At 40.5% G+C, this 9,523-nt stretch overlaps 1 protein-coding gene across 1 annotated transcript in view; it reads left to right on the top strand.

Moving 5' to 3' along the window:
* The first annotated feature begins 1,590 nt into the window (after nucleotides 1-1,590).
* LOC129146496 (endogenous retrovirus group K member 8 Gag polyprotein-like) overlaps nucleotides 1,591-9,523 on the top strand; it is a 61,057-nt gene continuing 53,124 nt past the window's right edge. Inside the window, exon 1 of the mRNA XM_054699058.1 lies at nucleotides 1,591-1,625. The gene's annotated coding sequence lies outside the window, so the exon portion shown is untranslated. The remainder of the gene's footprint in view (nucleotides 1,626-9,523) is intronic.

Genomic DNA, 9,523 nt, shown 5'->3' with positions numbered 1-9,523 from the left:
TTTATGAATAAAGAATAAGATTATTAATATATCGTACTGAAGTTAGTTTTCATTAAAATTGTGGTAATGCACTGATTTTTAAAAAATCAAGTTTAATTGAAAAATTAATGTATATCAAGACTAACAATCCTAAAACAATGAATACATTTAGAGTCCTCATTCTGGAACCTGCTCAACTGTCCACCAGAGTTAAGTTTCCTAAATTTCTCTCTAGAAAATCTCTAGGTACAGAGTCTTTCTCTCTCTCCCCTCCCTCATCTATCTATATTTTCTGCTTTTTACAAAAATCGATAATATGCTACACATGTTCTTTTTGCTTTAAAAATCAATTTATCTTGCAGAGTATTTTGCATGTGGATATACTATGCTTTTCATAGCTGTAGATGTTTACATTGAATGGATATCCTAAAATTTAGTGAACTAATCTACTCATTTAATCTTGCATTGCAAACATTATTGTACCACAAATCCTTATATAGACTTTGTGGTGCTTATTTGCAAATATATATAAAGAGGAGTTTCTGGGTTATAGAGTATGTGTATTTGAAGCATGGGTTTTAAAATTTCCTGTTAAAATTAATTTATTATATATGTAATAGGTGTATTCATTGGGAAAGATGTCCAAAGATAGCAAAAGATACAGTAAAAATGAAATCTTTTCCAAACCCTCCTTGTCATTCCTCTGCCACCACTTTAGTCTCAACTACTATTAATACATGAGAGTGTGTGTATGTGTTTTTTCTCAGTAAATTCCTAGAAGTGGGGCAGATGAATCAAAGATTTAAAAAACATTTCTTTTTAAAATGAATAAAACACTTTCTACGATAAATCTTCATGTTTTTAGCCCCGCCAGCAGGGTGCCACGAGATGCGTCCTGAGACCTCATCCTCAGCCCTCTTCACTCAATTCATGTGTTTCCAACCTCACAGCCATCTGGTGCCAAGAGTTTTTCCACAGACACACCTTTATTTTCACCAATATTAGAACAGAGTAGATTCTTGTTTTTGGTAAAGATTTATTTATTTATGCATGGAAGAACTAGGGTACAGGCCAGAGGTGTTGCGGGGGAGGGTTGAGAGGACTCACCAGAGACAGAGTGGAGAACAGAACAGGCAGATTGACTGAAAACACTGCTGAGGGGAGCAGCGGGCAAGCCAGGAGAGGTCTACTGTGCCATGTGGGTAGCAACCTGGCCATCCAAGGATCGAACTCCTGCTGCAGTGGCTGCAGACAGCTTCATAGACTGCATCTTAACCACTTGTGCCACCAGGGAGTCACCCTGATTCTTACAGTTTTATATACTTTCTACTTCTTCCTTCTAGTGTTGGAATGTAAGGCAAATGATAATAAAAGAAAATGACACTTGGCCATTTTGGTCTGTCTTCAGCACTGTGGATGGTAAATGGTATAATTAGATTTTGCATGACAACATAAAGAGGCCATCATCTATTTGGTGATGGACAGCTTTCTGTGCAGAGCAATGTCATTGCTGAAATGTTGTTTGTTTTCCTCCCTTTCATTACTGTCATTTTTGTTCAATTCCAGTGCCTTTTACAAGATTTCATTTCTCCATCTGTGGACAGTCGTGGGTATAGAGGCTTCTAATGACACAACTCTACAGAGAGGTATATACCTTTTACTTTGAGCTCTGAAAAAGTCAGAATGGTCCCATGAATGCATGCTTTTGATTTGAAGTTCTCAAACACATGCAGTTAATTTTATTAATATTCATTGAGTTTTGCTGAACAATTGGAGATTTGCATTAGTAAATAAAACAAGACTAGGTGGTAGAAGGTTAATGGGATTTTTAAAGTAGAAGATATGGGACTGAGGACCATCTGTGCCTCTCACAAACTGTGTGGCCTTAGGAAAATCAAAATATTATCTCTGTGTGTCCATTTTCTTTTTTTTTTTAAGATTTATTTATTTTATTTATTTATACAAGCACTGGGTACAGCCAGAAGCGTGGGAGGGTGAGAGAATTCACCAGAGCCAGAGCGGGGAGCAGAGCAGGCAGAAGGACCAAGGTACACTGCTGAGGGGAGCAGCGGGAGGCAGGAGAGGTCTGTGCGCCATGTGGGACCCTCCTCTGGTGGCCGGGGAGCAGCTGGGGATGGAACCAGCACTGCGGAGGCTGCAGGCAGCTTCGCAACCCAGAGCTCAACCGCTGCACCACCGGGAAGGCCCCTGTGTGTCCATTTTCTAATCTTCTAAAAGTTCACAAGATTATTGTGTGGATTTAAGAGATAATTCAAGGAAAGTGTTTTGTCAAATGCTATCAAGTGTAGGTAAACCTGTAATCATAAGGTTAGAGATGGACAGAACATATTAAAATCAGCCAGAATAATTCGCTTTCAGCATTGCACATTCTGCTGGAATTTTAGTTTCAAAAATATGTTTTTATAGCTCAGTAAATGGAAAATATGAAAGGTCATACCCTTTTACTGGTTGGGGCATCTCAGTGATTCAAATTCTTCTCGGCTTTAGCTGCCCATGGGGCAGAGCTCAAGGTAGCAATTTAGATGTAGTGGGAGACAAGGCCAGGAGGCCTGGTGGAGTCAGATTGGGAAGGGTGTGAAATGCCAATCCTAAGAAGCATGGGTCTTAGTGGTTGAGTGTCAGAGATCTATGAGGCTGTCACTTTGGGAGGATGATGGGGAATATAGAAAGGTGACAATAGACATAACAAGAGGCTGAAAAGTTATTCAAGACAAAGGATTCAGAAATAGATCCACTTAGAAGTAACTGCATAGGGCAGGGGGCAGTTTGGCATACTCCCCAGTGAGACATGGACCTCCCAAAGTTCCATAGGCAGAACTGCTGCTGTAGATACTATTTCTGTGGGTGAGGATTTGGCTAGGAAGTGAGAGGCTCACCTTTATATGGGAGTTCTATAGCCTCCTTTCATCTGTCTGATTCTGCTGTAGACTCTGTTTTGCCTGTTCACCAGGTATAAGAACAATTCAACTGTTCCAAAATGAGCTCAGCATATCCCTGAGTTTTACTCCAGAGACCTTGTGTTATCATGAACCACTCAGCAGACCCAGGAACAGGCCTAGGTCTATTCCTGAAGGGTTCAGCAAGGTCTGTAAAAAAGGAGGGAACACAATCATAGAGCATGATGGACTGGTTGAGAAAGATGCTTGGAGCATGGAGAGCTCAGAGATTCACTGCTATAGATAAACATGAAGTAGTGCTCAAGAAACACTTTACTTTCACTGAAAGTTTATTCAGATAATAAAAGATACAATCAGAGAGAAGATGCCCAACAACCTGTGCTAGATCACCTGGAGAGCTTTTAAAAAATCCTGAGTTCAGGCTATAACCCAAACCAATTAAATTCATCCCCAGTGATTTATTTCCTCCCTTCCTTCCTCTCTCCCTCCATTACTTCCTTCCTTTTTTTCTTTCTTGGGAATAAGTATAGAAAGCTAGGGAGAGACATACAAATCTATCTGAAGGAGTCATAAAAGACCCTCTGAAAAAGTACAAATCATGCAATGATCGTTTTTTAAAAATTGACATTATAATTAACAGATAGCATTATATTAGTTTCAGGTATACAGTACAATAATTTGACATTTGGGCCTCCCTAGTGGCGTAGCCGGTTTAGTGCAGTGCTGTGAAGATGTCCGCACCTTCTGGGTTCAATTCCCAGCCGGCCAGGGAGATACCTACATGGCACGGCAGACCTCTCCTTTCTTGCCCACTGCTCCCCTCAGCAGTGTATTTCAGTCAGTCTGCCTGTTCTGCTCCCCACTCTGTCTCTGATGAATCCTCTCACCCCCTGCATCTGCTCCCTGCTCTGTCTCTGGTGAATTCTCTCACCTTCCCACGCTTCTGGCCTGTACCCCAGTTCTTGTATAAATAAATAAATATTTTAAAAAATCCTTCACCTTAAAACCTTTAAAAAGTAATAATTTGATATTTGCATTTATTATGAAACAATCACCACAGTAACATCCATGACTGTACATAGTTAAATTTTTTTCCTTGTAATGAGAACTTTCAAGGTGTATTCTCTTAGTAACTTTCAGATATGCAGTATAGTAATTTTAAACTGTCACCATGTGTGGATTACATGCCCCAGGTGATTTCAATGTGCATCAATGACCAGAAACACTACAAATACCATGTAAGCACCTTAGGTGCTTACCTAAGGTGATTTGTCTCTAGAAAACTTCACTTGAAGAGTGTGTTGTGCAGATGTTCACTGCATATGAGCTTCTCACACTATCCTGCAAGGTAGTGTGAAAGGACTTGGAGATGAAAAGGAGGAGGATGGATCAGAGAAGAAGTAGAAGAGGAAAGTAAGGAACCAGGAAAACAGTTTGTCGTGGACACCAAGAAGTATGTGAATTGGTCATTGGTCATCAGTTTCAGTAACTTGGAATGAGACACTGTTAGATGGTGAGCTTGGAGAGGAAGTCAGAGGGTTGCACTGAATTTCAGTGGAGTGGTGCAGCTGGTAGTGAGACAACAAAACACCAAGACACGAGGTTGCCAGTGTAGACAAGGCAACAGGGAGGTTGTGCATGGGCCTCTCAAATGTGCTTTGATTGACTTACAGGTTACTATTCTCCACAGCAATGAAAGATGAAAAGATTACCTTTCAACAATTATGAATTGGAAGGTTTTATGTAAAACATATTTGATTTTCTTGGAAAATTGGGAGATGTGCTACCAATGGGTCTTCATTCCCTCTTGGTAACAATTGGGTGACCACCTTAGAAATAATGTACATTCTTTTGTTCACCTCACAGTCCCCTACCCCATTTGTTATCCTTCCTACCCAGCTCATTTCTCTCATTTGCATGACTTCCTTGGCCTTTGTAGGCAAGTGAATTTGGATTTGACCCAAATGTTGCTAGGTGGTTGGACAGGGGCAGTGGAAGGAGTGGCCCCGTGCACCCTTAAAAGTGTTTGGGAGGTGTCTGTGAGGAGGCCGTTTTCATGGGGCAGGGAATTGGAATAAGCGAGGGGGAAGTTGTACTAAAAGAAGAGCTTCTTGGGATTAGTCTGGAATAGGAAGAATCCAAAAGTAGGGTAGGAAAGGAGAATGCACAAAAATAGAGGGATCTCAAGGAGGAGAGGAGGGAAGATGAGAGCTTATAATTAGTCTTAGTAACATGAGTTCATCACTGTGTGTTGCCTACAGCACTAGGGACTGAGCAAAATGGAGTTCATCACTGTGTGTTGGCTACAGCACTAGGGACTGAGCAAAATGGAAAAGATTTGGAACAGTTGTTGAACAGATGAAAAGAAAACTTACAGTCAAAGGTGGGGGAATTGGCCCTGAACAGTACTAATTACATAAGGGTTTCTGATGACTGATTTAGAAACAGCTTTCCAATATTTATTTGCAGACAACTGCTTTAAAATAGAAAATTATATTTTGTAGCATTTGGAGTCATGTTATTTTAAAACCCATCTTTTAAAAAACATATAATTTCAAGGTCATTAAGGAATACAACCGTACAAATCATTAGTAGCATAATAAAGCTTAATTGTTCTTATAATGTTTACATTTTATGGTAACTCATTTTATGTTGCAAAGTTTTCTATTTCATTATTTTTCCAATGGTAGTGCCATTTTTATTAAATCATGTAAAAGAATGGTTTAAAAACACTTCTGCCAAATTATTCAAATGGGTGTGTTTCAAAGCCAATATTTCTGTTTGACTGAACCCTTTCAGATAACATAAAAACAATTTGTTTTTATTGAATGGAACAAATGTTTGCTTCTTAGGGATTTTCTTTTATATTCAGGTCTGCTTATTTTTAGAAATGGAAGACATTTTATAAGCTGAAATGATGTTGTATCAAAATTATCCTCCATCAATTTGTTTTACACCACTTATTTTTAATTGATTCTGGCAGCTCCTATGTTGCTCATGAGTAAATTTGTTTTGCTGATATAAGTATTTAGAGATTGTTGCGTAGAGCCTGGAGAGCATTACAAATCCTGAGTCTGTATTCAAGGAGACTATGACTTATAGAAAAATAGGAGGGGAAAAAAATCACATTGTTTTATTGAAGACTTAATGATTTAGGGAGAAAATTAATTTTCATACAAAGAGTGAAAATTCTGTATATATCTTTTTCTACACAGAATCATGTCACAAAATTTTGTACCATTTAGTTTTCTTCATAAGGAGGATAAACTTCCTATGATTCAGAAGGCAATGTCTTAAATAGATAAATTATATAATTGGAGGAATGTTAGATACTGGAGTTTGGAGGAGCCAATCAACTGAAACATGGACACAGGAAGTGGACACTGAGCACAGACATCGAATACGGAAATAGACATCAGCATTTTATTTTGCATAAAACTGAAAGTGGCTTGCATGTGGAGCCCAAATGGTCTTGGGACTCCCCTCCCTCCGCCACACGTTGGTGGGACCTTCATGGGGGACGAGATGGGCCTGCCTGCAGAGTGCTATTTCTCTGGCTACCTTTGTGTAGGCCTGTAGCCCAACTCACACCGCTGGGTTCAAAGAACCTAAGTGAGAGGTCTTGAGTCCATTGATTCCCCTAACAATGAAGATTGAACCAGTGGTCATCAGTGTCTCAGCACAAAACACAGAAAAATGTTCTTCCTACTGGAAGCTGGTAAGTAGGATCCAGGTAGCTACACAATATTTTCATGAGAATAGAAGTTCTTGTTTTGTGAGCCAGCAAGAATGTGAGGACTTGAAAGGAAGATTCCACTTAAACTAAGAAACTCAATTCCTTGGGATTTCCAGTGAAGTGCTGTACAGCATAAAAATTGTTTTTTAAAGATTTATTTATTTATTTATACAAGCACTGGGTACAGTCAGAAGTGCGGGAGGGTGAGAGAATTCACCAGAGCCAGAGTGGAGAAGAGAACAGGCAGAGTGACTAAGTACACTGCTGAGGGAAGCAGCGGGCGGCAGGGGAGGTCTGCATGCCATGTGGGTCCCTCGTCCGGCAGCAGCAGGGGATCGAACCAGAGCTGCAGAGTCTGCGGGCAGCTTCACAGCCCAGCGCTCAACCGCTGTGCCACCAGGGGAGGCCCTACAGCATAAAATTTTACGATTAGGGATTAATTTCTCTGTGCATAATATTCTTTCTTTTATTCCTGGGATTTATTTAAAATGAATTTGATAGCATCCTACATAAAGTCAGAAGCACCAAGCTATGTTGTATGTCAGGCAGTTTTTCACTTGTTAGAAGAGAATAAGCCCTGGGCCTCCCCGGTGGCGCAGCGGTTGAGCGCTGGGTTGCGAGGCTGCCCGCTGCCTCTGTGGCGCTGGTTCGATTCCCGGCTGCTCCCCGGCCACCGGAGGAGGGTCCCACATGGCGTGCAGACCTCTCCTGCCGCCCGCTGCTCCCCTCAGCAGTGTACTTCGGTCCTTCTGCCTGCTCTGCTCCCCGCTCTGGCTCTGGTGAATTCTCTCACCCTCCCGCGCTTCTGACTGTACCCAGTGCATGTACGAACAAACAAATAAATAAATAAATAAAACATGCCTCTATAAAAAAAAAAAAAAGAAGAGAATAAGCCCAAAGCTCATTTCTGTGCTCTGGTAAGGGAGTCATGGTATATAGTGAGGTTTTTATTCTTGCCTTGGCTGAATAGTCATCATGTGAAGATACATAATTTTGCGAATGAATTTGCTATGAAAATTTTATTTGGCAAAACATGATCTTATGAGCAGCTGAGCAGACTTATCCTGTGTCTCCTAGCCTCCAGACTAGCCCCCTTTGGTTCCTCTTCCACAGTACAACAGAAAAAGCTACTGTGTTAGACGGACATGCAGGAGAAGACTTACTACAAAGTTCATATTGGTTACGCTCGGGTATGGGCGGGGAAGGATTTGGGGAAGGCCTTCCTTAGGATGCCATTTAAGGCACTGGTAGATATTTAAAAATTGAGTAGTAAGTATATACATATTCATTTTTATTGATATTCTTTCTACTATTCAGAAATATTTAAACCTTTAAAAATATTTTATAATTTGAAATTATAAAAAAAATTTAACAAAGATTCTGGGTGACCTTTCTTCTTGACTCTCTGAAGTGTCTGTTCATTAGTTTCTAGGAGTATGAATTTAAAAGCTCTCTCTGTGCTCAGCCCACAAAGCTGTATTAGTCAATCCTCTGGTCACAAGCATTCTTACTAGACCAGTGAAACTGCTGTACAAAAGAAACTCAACTGTTTTTTTTTTTTTAAGATTTATTTATTTATACATACAAGAACTGGGGTATAGAGCAGAGGTGTGGTGGTGGGGGGAGAGAATTCACCGGAGACAGAGTGGGGAACAGAACTGGTAGATTGACTGAAATACACTGCTGAGGGGAGCAGCAGGTGAGTTAGGAAAGGTCTGCTGCATCTTGTGTCTTAACCCCTTGCGCCACCAGGGAGACTGGAAACTCAACTGTTTTTATGTCACTTCTTGATATACTTACATTCTACCAATGCTCATCAGCTTACCGATAGGTAAAGAAAGGATTGAAAGGAAAAAGAAACATGAGTTGCTCTATCTTACCTTTCCTTTCCTTTTATGCCTTTGTTTGCACTGCTTATCTTATAGAGGGAAGTAATAAATGTAAGAAAGGACATAAATGATGAAGTAATTCAGTCTTGTTTCTTAAGACATCATTGCCTCCTTTCAATTGGAAACAATTCTGGTTTAAATACAATAGAAAACATGTCAGTTCCCCCATTAATTCTGTTATAAATGTAACGTACTTAGTTACCTTGTCCTCACCTAGAATCTCACAGAGCCGCCATGTACTGTGGGTCCACGGGAGTGCTGTGCGCATGGGGCATTATAAGTGCTGTATTGCAAGTGGAGTGTATTTTTCCTCTGTTCAAGTGTGTGCCTCATGGTCCCTTTGGATTTCACTTACGAAATAGAAGTTCAAAGATGAAATGAGTAAGATTTTTGGATGGCAGCAACAGAACATTAAACCAAATGCTGGACACACAAAACCACAGGTCCTTTGTGACTGAACAGGTCTCACACACAAAACTGGGCCTTGTGATAGCCCTAGTGAGGATCCTGATTGGCTCAGTTTGGGTCATGCATCTCTAGCTTGGAGGGATGGACTGTGTTGTCTTTTATCCATTTTTTTCAATGCCCATGCATCTCAAGCTACCACTTGGTCCAGATATATGGCGTAATGTAATTGGCCAGGACTGGTTCACCTGTTTACAGCAGGGGTCCCAATCGGGGTGTTGTCAACCTCCCTAGCTGAGAGAAGTTAAGGAATGCTTCCTATGAAGACCCAACAATGGGTGGACACTGTGTTTCTGCTGCATGTGACTATACTACTGTCAGCTTCACTTTCTTCTCTTGACAGTATTTTAATCCTCAAACATCCCACACTATTTTCTCAGGGACCTTTTCATCATTCCTAGTTTATATCAGTTTCTTGCGTGACTGAACTTTTGCTATTGCTCTTCCTTCTTCTGGTAAAATATTTCCTCTTCTCCTGGAAAACTTTCACTAATTCCTTTAGCAGTCAGTTCAAATTTACTTCCTCATTGCTCATA

The sequence above is a fragment of the Talpa occidentalis genome, unplaced genomic scaffold, assembly GCF_014898055.3.
Source record: "Talpa occidentalis isolate TD23 unplaced genomic scaffold, MPIMG_talOcc4v2.1 talOcc4.2, whole genome shotgun sequence".
Classification (NCBI taxonomy): Eukaryota; Metazoa; Chordata; class Mammalia; order Eulipotyphla; family Talpidae; genus Talpa; species Talpa occidentalis.
This window is presented reverse-complemented; position numbering and strand designations above follow the sequence as displayed.